This window comes from Arachis hypogaea, chromosome 19, assembly GCF_003086295.3.
Source record: "Arachis hypogaea cultivar Tifrunner chromosome 19, arahy.Tifrunner.gnm2.J5K5, whole genome shotgun sequence".
Lineage (NCBI taxonomy): Eukaryota > Viridiplantae > Streptophyta > Magnoliopsida > Fabales > Fabaceae > Arachis > Arachis hypogaea.
The window spans coordinates 85,058,698-85,074,396 of record NC_092054.1 but is presented as its reverse complement, the minus strand read 5'-3'; the positions used below and the strand labels follow the sequence as shown (position 1 = coordinate 85,074,396).

The following is a 15,699-nucleotide window of genomic DNA, read 5'->3' as shown; positions in this document are numbered from 1 at the left end:
GGTGTTTTCGAATTTAGTATAATAAAATAGGGATAGAAATACTTATGTAATTCATTGGTGAGAATTTCAGATAAGCGAATGGAGATGCCTTTGTTCCTTTGAACCTCTGCTTTCCTACTATCTTCATCCAATCAGTCTTACTCCTTTCCATGGCTGGTTTTATGCAAGGGCATCACCATTGTCAGTGGCTACATCCCCTCCTCTCAGTGAAAAATATGTTCACATGCTCTGTCACAGCACGGCTAATCATCTGTCGGTTCTCGATCATGCTGGAATAGGATTCACCCTCCTTTTGCGTCTGTCACTAACGCCCAGCACTCGCGAGTTTGAAGCTCGTCACAGTCATTCAATCATTGAATCCTACTCGGAATACCACAGACAAGGTTTAGACTTTCTGGATTCTCTTGAATGCCGCCATCATTCTAGCTTACGCCACGAAGATTCTGGTTAGGAGATCTAAGAGATATTCATTCTAGCTTATTTCATGTAGAACGGAAGTGTTTGTCAGGCACGTGTTCATAGGGGAGAATGGTGATGAGCGTCACACATAATCATCACCTTCATCACGTTCTTGGGTGCGAATGGATATCTTAGAAGCGAAATAAGATGAATTGAATAGAAAACAGTAGTACTTTGTATTAATCCTTGAGGAACAACAGAGCTCCACACCTTAATCTATGGAGTGTAGAAACTCTACCATTGAAAATACATAAGTGAAAGTCCAGGTATGGCCGAGATGGCCAGCCCTCAAACGTGATCTAAGATAGCATACAACTGATCGAAGATACCTAATACAATAGTAAAAGGTCCTATTTATAATAAACTAGTCACTAGGGTTTACATGAGTAAGTAATTGATGCATAAATCCACTTCCAGGACCCACTTGGTGTGTGTTTGGGCTGAGCCTGAATGTTGCACGTGTAGAGGTCCTTCTTGGAGTTGAACGCCAGCTTTTGTGCCAGTTTGGGCGTTCAACTCTGGTTTTGGCTCCTTTTCTGGCGCTGGACGCCAGATTTGGGTAGAAATCTGGTGTTGGACGCCAGTTTACGTCATCTATTCTTGGCCAAAGTATGAACTATTATATATTTCTGGAAAGCCCTGGATGTCTACTTTCCAACGCAATTGGAAGCGCGCCATTTCAAGTTCTGTAGCTCCATAAAATCCACTTTGAGTGCAGGGAGGTCAGAATCCAACAGCATCAGCAGTCCTTCTTCAACCTCTGAATCTGATTTTTGCTCAAGTCCCTCAATTTCAGCCAGAAAATACCTGAAATCATAGTAAAACACACAAACTCATAGTAAAGTCCAGAAATGTGAATTTAACATAAAAACTAATGAAAACATCCCTAAAAGTAACTAGATCCTACTAAAAACATACTAAAAACAATGCCAAAAAGCGTATAAATTATCCGCTCATCACAACACCAAACTTAAATTGTTGCTTGTCCCCAAGCAACTGAAAATCAAATAGGATAAAAAGAAGAGAATATACTATAAATTCCAAACTATCAATAAAACAGAGCTTCAATCATATGAGCGGGACTTATAGCTTTTTGCCTCTTGAATAGTTTTGGCATCTCACTTTATCCATTGAGGTTCAGAATGATTGGCATCTATAGGAACTTCATATTTTGAATAGTGTTATTGATTCTCCTAGTTCAGTATGATGATTCTTGAACACAGCTATTTCATGAGTCTTGGCCGTGGCCCTAAGCACTTTGTTTTCCAGTATTACCACCGGATACATAAATGCCTCAGACACATAATTGGGTGAACCTTTTCAGATTGTGACTCAGCTTTGCTAAAGTCCCCAATTAGAGGTGTCCAGGGTTCTTAAGCACACTCTTTTTTTTTTTTTTGCTTTGGACCTTGACTTTAACCGCTCAGTCTCAAGTTTTCACTTGACACCTACACGCCACAAGCACATGGTTAGGGACAGCTTGGTTTAGCCGCTTAGACCAGGATTTTATTCCTTTAGACCCTCCTATCCACTGATGCTCAAAGCCTTGGGATCCTTTTTATTTACCCTTGCCTTTTGGTTTTAAGGGTTATTGGCTTTTTCTGCTTGCTTTTTCTTATTCTTTCTATATTTTTTTTCGCCTATTTTTTTTTCTCTCTTTTTTTTCTGCAAGCTTTGTTCTTTGCTGCTTTTTCTTGCTTCAAGAATCATTTTTATGATTTTTCAGATTATCAAATAACATGTCTCCTAGTCATCATTCTTTCAAGAGCCAACATATTTAACATTCTTAAACAACAACTTCAAAAGACATATGCACTGTTCAAGCATACATTCAGAAAACAAGAAGCATTGTCACCACATCAGTATAATTAAGCTAAGTTCAAGGATAAATTCGAAACTCATGTACTTCTTGTTCTTTTGAATTAAAACATTTTTCATTTAAGAGAGGTGATGGATTCATAGGACATTCATAACTTTAAGACATAGTTACTACTACTAATGATCATGTAATGAAGACACATAGATAAGCACATAACATAGAAAACGAAAAACAGAGAAAGCAAGAACAAGGAATGAATCCACCTTAGTGATGGTGGCGTTTCCTTCTTGAGGAACCAATGATGTCCTTGAGCTCTTCTATGTCTCTTCCTTGTCTTTGTTGCTCCTCCCTCATTGCTTTTTGATCTTCTCTTATTTCATGAAGCATGATGGAGTGCTCTTGATGTTCTACCCTTAGTTGTCCCATATTGGAACTCAATTCTCCTAGGGAGGTGTTGATTTGCTCCCAATAATTTTGTGGAGGAAAGTGCATTTGAGGCATCTCAGGGATCTCATGGAAATGAGCTTCTTGCGCCTCTTGAGCTCCATGGATGGGCTCTCTTGTTTGCTCCATCTTTTTCTTAGTGATGGCTTGTCCTCTTTAATGAGGATATCTCCCTCTATGTCAATCCCAGCTGAATTGCATAGGTGGCAAATGAGGTGAGGAAAGGCTAACCTTGCCATAGTGGAAGACTTGTCAGCCACCTTGTAGAGTTCTTGAGGTATAATCTCATGAACTTCCACCTCTTCTCCAATCATGATGCTATGGATCATGATGGCCCGGTCTATAGTAACTTCAGACCGGTTGCTAGTGGGAATGGTTGAGCATTGAATGAACTCCAACCATCCTCTAGCTACAGGCTTGAGGTCCAATCTTCTTAGTTGAACCGGCTTGCCTTTGGAGTCAACCTTCCATTGAGCTCCTTCTACACATATGTCCATGAGGACTTGGTCGAACCTTTGATCAAAGTTGACTCTCCCTGTGTAGGGGCGTGTGTTCTCTTCCATGTTTGGTAAGTTGAACGCCAACCTCACATTTTCCGGACTAAAATCTAAGTATTTCCCCCGAACCATTGTAACATAGTTCTTTGGATCCGGGTTTTTACTTTGATCATGGTTCTTGGTGATCCATGCATTGGCATAGAACTCTTGAACCATTAGGATGCCGACTTGTTGGATGGGATTTGTTAGAACTTCCCAACCTCTTCTTTGAGTTTCATGTCGGATCTCCGGATACTCATTTCTTTTGAGTTTGAAAGGGACCTCAGGGATCACCTTCTTCTTGGCCACAACATCATAGAAGTGGTCTTGATGGGCTTTGGAGACGAACCTTTCCATCTTCCATGACTCGGATGTGGAAGCTTTTATCTTCCCTTTCCCCTTTCTAGAGGATTCTCCGGTCTTAGGTGCCATCAATGGTAATGGAAAAACAAAAAGCTTATGCTTTTACCACACCAAACTTAGAATTTTGCTCGCCCTCGAGCAATAAAAGAAAGAATAGATGAAGAAGAAGAAGAAATGGAGGAGAGGAAGAGTGGGAAGTGTTTTCGGCCAAGAAGGGTGTAGAGGGGTGTGTTGTGTGAATTTGATGAAGAATGGAGGCTTTATATAGGGAAGGGAGGGGGGTTAAGGTTCGACCATATGGGTGGGTTTGGGTGGGAATTTGGTTTTGAATTTTTGAAGATAGGTGGAGTTTATGAGGTAGGTTTATGGGGAAGAATGGATGGATGTGAGTGGTGAAGAGGTGATGGGGAAGAGAGTTTGAGGTGATTGGTGAAGGGTTTTTGGGGAAGAGTGTTTATGGGGTTGTGTGAAAGAAAGTGGTGAGAAGAAGTGAGTGGAGGTAGGTGGGGATCCTGTGGGGTCCACAGATCCTGAGTGGATCCTGTGGGGTCCACAGATCCTGAGGTGTTCAAGGATTTACATCCCTGCACCCATTAGGCATGTAAAAATGCCTTTGCACACAACTCTGGGCGTTCAGCGCCAGGTTGGTGGCCATTTTGGGCGTTCAACACCCATTTGTGTGCCATTTCTGGCGTTCAGCGCCCAGAAGCTGCCCATTTTGGGCGTTCAGCGCCAGCACCATGCTCTGTTCTGGCGCTAAACGCCAGACAGATGCTCCTCCAGGGTGTGATTTTTCTTCTGCTGTTTTTGATTCCGTTTTCAATTTTTATATTTATTTTGTGACTCCACATGATCATGAACCTACAAAGACATATGACTAAGAAAAATATAGTTAGATAAATAGAAATTGTGTTGCCTCCCAACAAGCGCTTCTTTAATGTCAATAGCTTGACAGTGGGCTCTCATGGAGCCTCACAGATGTGCAGAGCTTTGTTGAGACTCTCCAACACCAAACTTAGAGTTTGGATATAGGAGTTCAACACCAAACTTAGAGTTTGGTTGTGGCCTCCCAACACCAAACTTAGAGTTTGACTGTGGGGGCTCTGGTTGACTCTGCTTTGAGAGAAGCTTTTTCTGCTTCCTCTCCATGGTTGCAGAGGGAGATCCTTGAGTTTGAAACACAAGGGAGTCCTCATTCCATTGAAGGACTAGTTCACCTCTGTCAACATCAATCACAGCTCTTGCTGTGGCCAGGAAAGGTCTTCCTAGGATGATGGATTCGTCCTCTTCCTTTCCAGTATCCAGGACTATGAAATCAGCAGGGATGTAAAGGCCTTCAACCTTTACTAACACGTCCTCTACTTGTCCATAAGCCTATTTTCTTGAACTGTCTGCCATCTCTAATGAGATTTTAGCAGCTTGCACCCCATAGATTCCCAGTTTCTCTATTATAGAGAGGGGCATGAGGTTTATTCCTGAACCAAGGTCACACAGAGCCTTAAAGATCATAGTGCCTATGGTACAGGGTATTATGAACTTTCCAGGATCCTGTCTCTTCTGAGGCAATGTCAGTTGATCCAGATCACTCAGTTCATTGATGAACAAGGGAGGTTCAACTTCCCAAGTATCAATGCCAAATAATTTGGCATTCAGCTTCATGATTGCACCAAGAAACTTGGCAGTTTGCTCTTCAGTAACATCCTCATTTTTTTCAGAAGAGGAATACTCATCAGAGCTCATGAAGGGCATAAGGAGGTTTAATGGAATCTCTATGGTCTCTAGATGAGCCTCAGAGTCCTTTGGTTCCTCAGAGGGAAGCTCCTTATTGACCATTGGACGTCCCAGGAGGTCTTCCTCCTTGGGATTCACGTCCTCTCCTCTCCTCCCAGGTTCGGCCATGGTGCTTATGTCAATGGCCTTGCACTCTCCTTTTGGATTCTCTTCTGTATTTCTTGGGAGAGTACTGGGAGGGATTTTAGTGATCCTTTTACTCAGCTGGCCCACTTGTGCTTCCAAATTTCTAATGGAAGATCTTGTTTCATTCATGAAACTTACAGTGGCCTTGGACAGATCAGAGACTAAGTTTGCTAAATTAGAAGTATTTTGTTCAGAGTTCTCTGTCTGTTGCTGAGTGGATGATGGAAAAGGTTTATTATTGTTAAACCTGTTTCTTCCACCATTGTTAAAGCCTTGTTGAGGCTTTTGATCCTTCCATGAGAAATTTGGATGATTTCTCCATGATGAGTTATAGGTGTTTCCATAAGGTTCACCTAAGTAATTCACCTCTGCTATTGCAGGGTTCTCAGGATCATAAGCTTCTTCTTCATAAGAAGCCTCTTGAGTACTGTTGGATGCAGCTTGCATTCCATGCAGACTCTGAGAGATCATATTGACTTGCTGAGTCAATATTTTATTCTGAGCCAATATGGCATTCAGAGTATCAACTTCAAGAACTTTCTTCTTCATAGGCGTCCCATTATTCATAGGATTCCTTTCAGAAGTGTACATGAACTGGTTATTAGCAACCATGTCAATGAGTTCTTGAGCTTCTGCAGGCGTTTTCTTTAGGTGAATGGATCCACCTGCAGAAGTGTCCAGTGACATCTTTGATAGCTCAGATAAACCATCATAGAATATATCCAGGATGGTCCATTCTGAAAGCATGTCAGAAGGACACTTTTTGGTCAATTGTTTGTATCTTTCCCAAGCTTCATAGAGGGATTCACCTTCTTTCTGTCTGAAGGTTTGAACATCAGCTCTAAGCTTGCTCAGCTTTAGAGGAGGAAAGTACTTGGCTAAGAAAGCCGTGACCAGCTTATCCCAAGAGTTCAGGCTGTCTTTGGGTTGAGAATCCAACCATAATCTAGCTCTGTCTCTTACAGCAAAAGGGAAAAGCTTGAGCCTGTAGACTTTAAGATCTACTCCATTAGTCTTAACAGTATCACATATCTGCAAGAATTCAGTTAAGAACTGAAAAGGATCTTCAGATGGAAGTCCATGAAACTTGCAGTTTTGCTGCATCAGAGAAACTAATTGAGGTTTCAGCTCAAAGTTGTTTGCTCCAATGGCAGGAATGGAGATGCTTCTTCCATGTAAATTGGAATTAGGTGCAGTAAAGTCACCAAGCATCTTCCTTACATTATTATTATTTTCGGCTGCCATCTCCTCTTCCTGTTCGAAAATTTCTGAAAGGTTATTTCTGGATTGTTGTAATTTAGCTTCTCTTAATTTTCTCTTCAGAGTCCTTTCAGGTTCTGGATCTGCTTCAACAAGAATGTTCTTATCCTTGCTCCTGCTCATATGACAAAGAAGAGGGCACAGAAAAAAAATAATAATAATAATAGAGATCCTTTATACCACAGTATAGGGATCCCTCTCCCATGCTTGTTAAGTCCTTGAACCTCTCCCATGCTTCATATAGAGTCTCACCATCTTATTGCCTGAAAGTTTGGACCTCAGCTCTCAGCCTATTAATTTGTTGAGAAGGGTAAAATCTTGCTAAAAATTTGTTCACCACGTCTTCCCAAGTTGTCAAGCTTTCCCCTGGGAAGGATTCCAGCCACTTGGCTGCTTTGTCCCTAAGTGAGAATGGAAATAGGAGTAGTCTATAGGCGTCAGGGTGAACACCATTAGACTTTAGTGTGTCACATATTCTCAGGAAGGTGGTCAAATGTTGATTGGGGTCTTCTTGAACACCTCCTCCAAAGGAGCAGTTGTTCTGAACAAGGGTGATGAGCTGTGGTTTAAGTTCAAAGTTGTTGGCATGGATTGTTGGCTTTTGGATGCTACTTCCACAATTGCCTGGGTTTGGATTGATGTAAGAGCCCAAAACTCTTCTATACTCCCCAGCATGATTTGTTCTACCTCCTCCCCCATGGTTGTGATCCTCTTCTTCATGATGGTTTTCCATGTTGTCTTCCATGTTTGTTTCAAAGAATTCCTCTTCTTCCTCAGCACCAACCACTTTCTTTCCACTTGCCTCCCTCCTTAATCTAAGGAAGGTCCTCTCAGGTTCAGAATTGAAGGAAGTTGAAGCCCCGCTTCTTCTCCCTGTCATACAACCATCAAGTGCAAGCAAGAAAAGATAGGTGCAGAAAGTATTTGTGTCAGAATTACTGTTAGTTGTGGGTGATGTAATATATCAAACAGTTAGTGGGTTATGATGACATGTCACCATGTCATGTTTTTCTATGCTTTTTCATACAAGAAATTTATGATTAGTGCTTAAATATTGCATTCTTTGGTGCTTAAATGGTATATTTCTTTGATCTTTTGATTTGATAAACTTTGTAGGAAATAAGAAGAAAAAGAAGCAAAAAGAGCACAAAATAAGCTAAAAAGAAGAAAAGAGGAATTTTGGGCACACTTTGAAGTTGGAGCACACTTTGGAGGCTTAGGCCACGCTTCTAAAAGCGTGACCCATGACCAAATCAAGGAAGAGAAGCGTGGCCCAAAGGAAGAAAAGCGTGGCTCAAAACAAAGAGCAAGAGAGGACAAAAAGCTTTAGCTAAAGTTTGCCTCAAACTTTAGCTCAAACTTTTGGGAGAAAAGCTTGAGCCAACGTTTGCCTCAAACTTTTCGGCAAACGTTGGCATCACAAAACAAACACCCTGGAGAAAAAAGCTTGCGCCAACGTTTGCCTCAATCTTTTTGGCAAACGTTGGCGCCTCACAGCCTGAAGGGGTATACTTCCAACAAGAATAACTTGAGCTATAGAGCTCCAAATAAGGTGATTCAAAAAGCAATGGAAAGTAGGAATAGAGAGCTTTCCAAACATATATAGCACTGCAGGGTGGACACTAAAATTGAGGGAGAAAACTGCCCCGCAATGAGCATAAATGAACATGGTGGCAACCTGCAGTGAGGCCAACTGACCTCTGCACCTTCGACGGAGTATAACTCGAGCTTTAGAGCTTCAAATGATGCGCTTCCAACGGCATTGGAAAGTAGGCATTCAGGGCTTTCCAACAATGTATAATAGTATGGGGTGGACAATATGTTTGAGCCTCCAGAACTGGCGTTTTCGACCACGTTTGAGGCAAACTTTACCTCAAACGCTGCACACCAAGGCCAGCGACCTTGTCCTCTTCAAATGAGCATAACTTGAGTTGTAGATGTCCAATTGAGGTGATTCCAATTGGGTTAGAAAGCTGACATTCGGAGCTTTCTAACCATATATAATAGTCTATAGTGGGCATAAAATCTGCAACGTTGACAAGCAGACAAAGTAGTACCCCAACATGCATGCAAGAAGGCCCAACGTTTGGCTAAAAGTTTGACCTCAAACTTTAGCCCAAACGTTGGTAGCAGCAAATAAGGGCAGCTGGTATAAAAAGTTTGAGTAAAAGTTTGCCTCAAACTTTTACTCAAACTTTTATGATTCATGGCCCGGTTCACAATGGGTTTCTCTCCAACTCCAAGAGCAATCAACAGAGGCTTTTGTCAACCCAATTCCATCAAGAGCAAGGGCCCAATTGACACCACTCAAAGGCACAAGAGATAGTTAGAATAGAAATTTCATTTCAATTGTAATTTGTTTTGAATTTCATTTTTATTTTGTAAAAATGCCTATAAATAGGCATCTGTTTCATTTTATTGGGGGAAGCGAGCTCCACTAGGGAGCATTAGGAATACAGAACTCTCTCTCTCTTTAGTTTTTCTTTTTGTTTTGAATCTTGGGTTGAGAATTGAAGAAATTCTGTTTCAATCTCACCTTGAGAATTCTCTCTGTTTTCTTCTTCTGCAATTTTAATTTCTCCTCTACTACAAGTTCCTTTGCTGCAAGTTTACAATCTAATTTACATTGAACTTGATTTTGATCTTTGATTCTCATTGCTTTCTGTTCTCACTGAATTCAATTTACTTTCAAGCAATTTAATTCTTCTGCAAGTGCTCTGCATTTTTACATTTCTGTTCATGATCTGATTTACTTTTCCTGCAAGTTAAATTTTCTCTAAGCTTTGATCTATTGCTCTCTTTAATTTCCAGCACCCACTCCCCTTTACATTTAATGCAATTTACATTTCTTGCAATTTAAGTTTCAGCTATTTTACTTTCTTGTTCTTTAAGTTACTGTCCAATCTACTTTCTGCACTTTAATTTTCCTTGTCATTTACTTTCTGCTGCATCAATTATCACTCAAATGTTAGCTTGACTAAACTAATCATCCACTAAAGTTGCTTGATCCATCAATCCCTGTGGGATCGACCTCACTCACGTGAGTTTTATTACTTGATGCGACCCGGTGCACTTGCCGGTGAGTTTTGTGTCGGATCGTTTTCCGCACATCATGTTCTTGGCGCCGTTGCCGGGGATTGATTTAGATCAACAATGATTAAGTGGGTGAGAAGTCTAGATCAAGCATTTTCTTTATTTTTGTTTTCTGTTTTAAATTGAAACCAAGGTGTTTGAGTTATTGCCTCACTAAGAAATTCTTTCTCTATGACATGAATTTCAAATTTCATTGATGTTTACAAAATACAAATGGAGTTCAACTCATCTTATGGTCAAACAAAATTTTATGGGATATCACCCACCATCACCAATCTCTAATGGTGGTTGGGAATATCACCAAGAAACTTCAAATTCTGGGCACTCCAATTCATGGAGCTATGCTTCAGAACCACAAGATGAGAAAGAAAATCATATGGGATATTTCCCTCCACCACAAAATGATGCAAGTCATGATTCTAATGGTGGCTGGGAAGGGAATTCTAGTGCTCCATATGATATTCATCCAAAGATATCATCACTTGACCATACTTCAACCGAAAGCCCCTTTCAAAATTCACCACCCACACAAACTTCCATGAACCACTCAAGGCTTTCAGAGCTTGAGTCCATGTTCAAAAAATATGAGGAGGAGACAATGAAAGCCTGGAAAAGGGAAGAAATCATCTGTCAGAGGACGAATGAGCACCTAGAGAACATAAGGAAAAACTTAGAACCATCAAACAATAAGGATGAAGACCAATTGATGGATGTGAAGGATAAAGTGGAAGAGCAAGATGAGGAGGCTACTGCATCAAGTGAACTTTCAATGAAGAATGAGGTGGTTAAAAATGAAACTACACTTGAGATGACAAAGGAACATGAAGAATCACAACTCTCACAAATTTCCCTGAACCAAAAACTCTCGACAATTGAATCTGTGATTGAAAAATATGAAGAAGAGATAAAGAAATGTTGGGAAGAGCAACAAACCTTCTCAATGAAAAAGCTATTAAGTCAAATGTTGGGTGTAAGGGAGGAAGTGGAAGATCAAGAAAGTGAGAAAGATAACCAAAGAATTCCAAACTCAAGTGAAGCAGAGAAGTACATGAAGGAAGAATCCACAGAACCACCATTGCAAGAGACTCTTGATGAAGACAAAACTCCAATAATCACACAGCAACCAAGTCGTAAATTCAAGTAAGTGAAGGCAATTAACAAAAGCACCAAGAAGAGGATTGTGACCAAGCTACAAAAGACAATATTCATGAAGAAAAGAAGGTCAACTCCAAGCAATCCTATTCCTTATCCAGCAAGCAAGATCAATCAAGCCAATTGCAAAAGAAAGCTTGCTGAGGAGAGACCAAGACAGGGGGTAATAGCTGAATCTTCTCCTCCTTTGAAGTCATTTCTCTTAACAAATTGGAAGAAGAGGAAGAAAGTAAAGAACAGGTAGACAGTAGGTACATTTCTTTTCCTTGCTTTGTTTAAATTTCAATAAATTGGCATATGGTTACATTCTAAGTTTGGTGTTGCCCTGCAACAAACTGTTTTCCATCTTCATGGATGATTGCATCAATTTTACATGAAAGTGACACATCAAGATTCTAAGTTTGGTGTGCCACCTATTTTTCTATGCAAATCAATCCAGCAACATCACTTGTCTGCATAATCATATTGCCTTTTACAGTGTTATTTTTCTTCTTAGTTGGATAATTTTTGTTTTCTCTTTGTTTCATTTATTTACTTGTTTTTAATGCTTTCCTTCATTAACTGTTTCTGTTAATACATCACCAAGACATCCTTATTCATAACAGACTCTTCATTTGGTGATTGTATTTAACATATAACAGTTTCTTTTGTTTAGTTTTAGTTCAAATAAATTGACATGTGGTTGCATTCTAAGTTTGGTGTTGCTATGCAACAAAATTTGGTTCTAATCCTTACAAGATACTTGCATTAATTCTAAGTGAAAGTGTCACACTAAGTTTGGTGTGCCACTTATTCTTTATGCAATGTATTGTGCACACCTTCTTATATATGCAATAATAATGCCTCTGTCTCTTGTGCCTTGATTGTTATCTTTAATTTTGCTTGTTTGAAACACATGTATTGCTAACATTTCATTGTGTAAGACATTCATGATCCATCTTAGCCCCATAGCCATTATTCTAATCGTTGCTTGAGGATGAGCAAGCATTCTGAGTTGGCAAGGGAAAGAGGAAGAATAGAGGAAAAAAGGACAACAATGACGAAAGATTAACTACAAGGTTGAAGAGTTCCTTTTCCTCTCATTTATTTCCAGCACTTAAATTGCATGATTGTCTTCATCCTTTCTGTTTACATGTGTGTATGAATAAAGCATAACTTGAATCTTGATTTGCAACATGGTGCTGTGTCATTATGATTACCAACTTGAGTTTTGTGAATTCAAAAGCAACAAAGTATCATGATCATAAACAAACAAGGCATTAAAGAAGATTTTAGCATGTGCATAAAAGTATTGGAAAGCTAGTATGTTTGATTGTTGCTTAATTGCATTGGATTTTATTTAATTGAAGTTTTCATATAGGACATCTTGTGAAATCTTTTGAAAATCATGAAAACCTTGAAAGAAAAAGCAAAAAGAGCAAGAAAAGAAAAAGGGAAAGAATGAGAAAGCTGAAGGCTCTGAGTACCAATGGCAATTTAATTGTTAAGTGCTTGTGGTGTTTATGTATCAAGCCAAATGCTTGAAAACAAAACACTTAGAAGTCAAGGTTAGGCTCAAAGTGCAAAAGCACTCCCTCAAAGCTCAAGGCTCTGAGCATCAATGATTAGAGAGTCAAGAAAAGAAAAGAAAAAAATGAGCTTAATGAAGTCCTCTAATCAAATGCTTGTGGTGCTTATGTATCAAGTGGTAATACTTGAAAACAAAGCATTTAGAAGTCGTAGCTTTGTTATCAACTCATGGGGCAAAAGCACCCAAAAGGAGAAGCTAAATAAGAAAATCAAAAGCTTGTTTCAAGGAAGAAATATAAGAGAAAGATTTCATAAATTGAGCTAGATGGAAGCATCAATCATTTACATTTCTTTTGTGATTATAGCATGCTTAGAAAACTAGCTTACCATGAACATTGAGTTGCTACTCTTCTTGCCTTGGATTGTCAATCTTTATTGCATGATTCTTTTCTTGCTTGGGGACAAGCAAGGTTTAAGTTTGGTGTTGTGATGACATGTCACCATGTCATATTTTTCTATGCTTTTTCATACAAGAAATTTATGATTAGTGCTTAAATATTGCATTCTTTGGTGCTTAAATGGTATATTTCTTTGATCTTTTGATTTGATAAACTTTGTAGGAAATAAGAAGAAAAAGAAGCAAAAAGAGCACAAAATAAGCTAAAAAGAAGAAAAGAGGAATTTTGGGCACACTTTGAAGTTGGAGCACACTTTGGAGGCTTAGGCCACGTTTCTAAAAGCGTGACCGATGACCAAATCAAGGAAGAGAAGCGTGGCCCAAAGGAAGAAAAGCGTGGCTCAAAACAAAGAGCAAGAGAGGACAAAAAGCTTGAGCTAAAGTTTGCCTCAAACTTTAGCTCAAACTTTTGGGAGAAAAGCTTGAGCCAACGTTTGCCTCAAACTTTTTGGCAAACGTTGGCATCACAAAACAAACACCCTGGAGGAAAAAGCTTGCGCCAACATTTGCCTCAATCTTTTTGGCAAACGTTGGCGCCTCACAGCCTGAAGGGGTATACTTCCAACAAGAATAACTTGAGCTACAGAGCTCCAAATGAGGTGATTCAAAAAGCAATGGAAAGTAGGAATCGAGAATTTTCCAAACATATATGGCACTGCATGGTGGACACTAAAATTGAGGGAGAAAACTGCCCCACAATGAGCATAAATGAACATGGTGGCAACCTGCAGTGAGGCCAACTGACCTCTGCACCTTCGACGGAGTATAACTCGAGCTTTAGAGCTCCAAATGATGCGCTTCCAACGGCATTGGAAAGTAGACATTCAGGGCTTTCCAAAAATGTATAATAGTATGGGGTGGATAATATGTTTGAGCCTCCAGAACTGGCATTTTCGACCACGTTTGAGGCAAACTTAACCTCAAACGCTGCACACCAAGGCCAGCGACCTTGTCCTCTTCAAATGAGCATAACTTGAGTTGTAGATGTCCAATTGAGGTGATTCCAATTGGGTTAGAAAGCTGACATTCAGCGCTTTCTAACCATATATAATAGTCTATAGTGGGCATAAAATCTGCAACGTTGACAAGCAGATAAAGTAGTACCCCAACATGCATGCAAGAAGGCCCAACGTTTGGCTAAAAGTTTGACCTCAAACTTTAGCCCAAACGTTGGTAGCAGCAAATAAGGGCAACTGGTATAAAAAGTTTGAGTAAAAGTTTGCCTCAAACTTTTACTCAAACTTTTATGATTCATGGCCCGGTTCACAATGGGTTTCTCTCCAACTCCAAGAGCAATCAACAGAGGCTTTTGTCAACCCAATTCCATCAAGAGCAAGGGCCCAATTGACACCACTCAAAGGCACAAGAGATAGTTAGAATAGAAATTTCATTTCAATTGTAATTTGTTTTGGATTTCATTTTTATTTTGTAAAAATGCCTATAAATAGGCATCTGTTTCATTTTATTGGGGGAAGCGAGCTCCACTAGGGAGCATTAGGAATACAGAACTCTCTCTCTCTTTAGTTTTTTTTTTTGTTTTGAATCTTGGGTTGAGAATTGAAGAAATTCTGTTTCAATCTCACCTTGAGAATTCTCTCTGTTTTCTTCTTCTGCAATTTTAATTTCTCCTCTACTACAAGTTCCTTTGCTGCAAGTTTACAATCTAATTTACATTGAACTTGATTTTGATCTTTGATTCTCATTGCTTTCTGTTCTCACTGAATTCAATTTACTTTCAAGCAATTTAATTCTTCTGCAAGTGCTCTGCATTTTTACATTTCTGTTCATGATCTGATTTACTTTTCCTGCAAGTTAAATTTTCTCTAAGCTTTGATCTATTGCTCTCTTTAATTTCCAGCACCCACTCCCCTTTACATTTAATGCAATTTACATTTCTTGCAATTTAAGTTTCAGCTATTTTACTTTCTTGTTCTTTAAGTTACTGTCCAATCTACTTTCTGCACTTTAATTTTCCTTGTCATTTACTTTCTGCTGCATCAATTATCACTCAAATGTTAGCTTGACTAAACTAATCATCCACTAAAGTTGCTTGATCCATCAATCCCTGTGGGATCGACCTCACTCACGTGAGTTTTATTACTTGATGCGACCCGGTGCACTTGCCGGTGAGTTTTGTGTCGGATCGTTTTCCGCACATCATGTTTTTGGCGCCGTTGCCGGGGATTGATTTAGATCAACAATGATTAAGTGGGTGAGAAGTCTAGATCAAGCATTTTCTTTATTTTTGTTTTCTGTTTTAAATTGAAACCAAGGTGTTTGAGTTATTGCCTCACTAAGAAATTCTTTCTCTATGACATGAATTTCAAATTTCATTGATGTTTACAAAATACAAATGGAGTTCAACTCATCTTATGGTCAAACAAAATTTTATGGGATATCACCCACCATCACCAATCTCTAATGGTGGTTGGGAATATCACCAAGAAACTTCAAATTCTGGGCACTCCAATTCATGGAGCTATGCTTCAGAACCACAAGATGAGAAAGAAAATCATATGGGATATTTCCCTCCACCACAAAATGATGCAAGTCATGATTCTAATGGTGGCTGGGAAGGGAATTCTAGTGCTCCATATGATATTCATCCAAAGATATCATCACTTGACCATACTTCAACCGAAAGCCCCTTTCAAAACTCACCACCCACACAAACTTCCATGAACCACTCA

At 39.5% G+C, this 15,699-nt stretch overlaps 1 non-coding gene across 1 annotated transcript; it reads left to right on the top strand.

Moving 5' to 3' along the window:
- The first annotated feature begins 6,279 nt into the window (after nucleotides 1-6,279).
- On the top strand, nucleotides 6,280-6,387 carry LOC112780529 (small nucleolar RNA R71). The gene has a single exon (XR_003191360.1). It is a non-coding gene; the product is annotated as a small nucleolar RNA R71 (small nucleolar RNA).
- The last annotated feature ends 9,312 nt before the right edge of the window (nucleotides 6,388-15,699 follow it).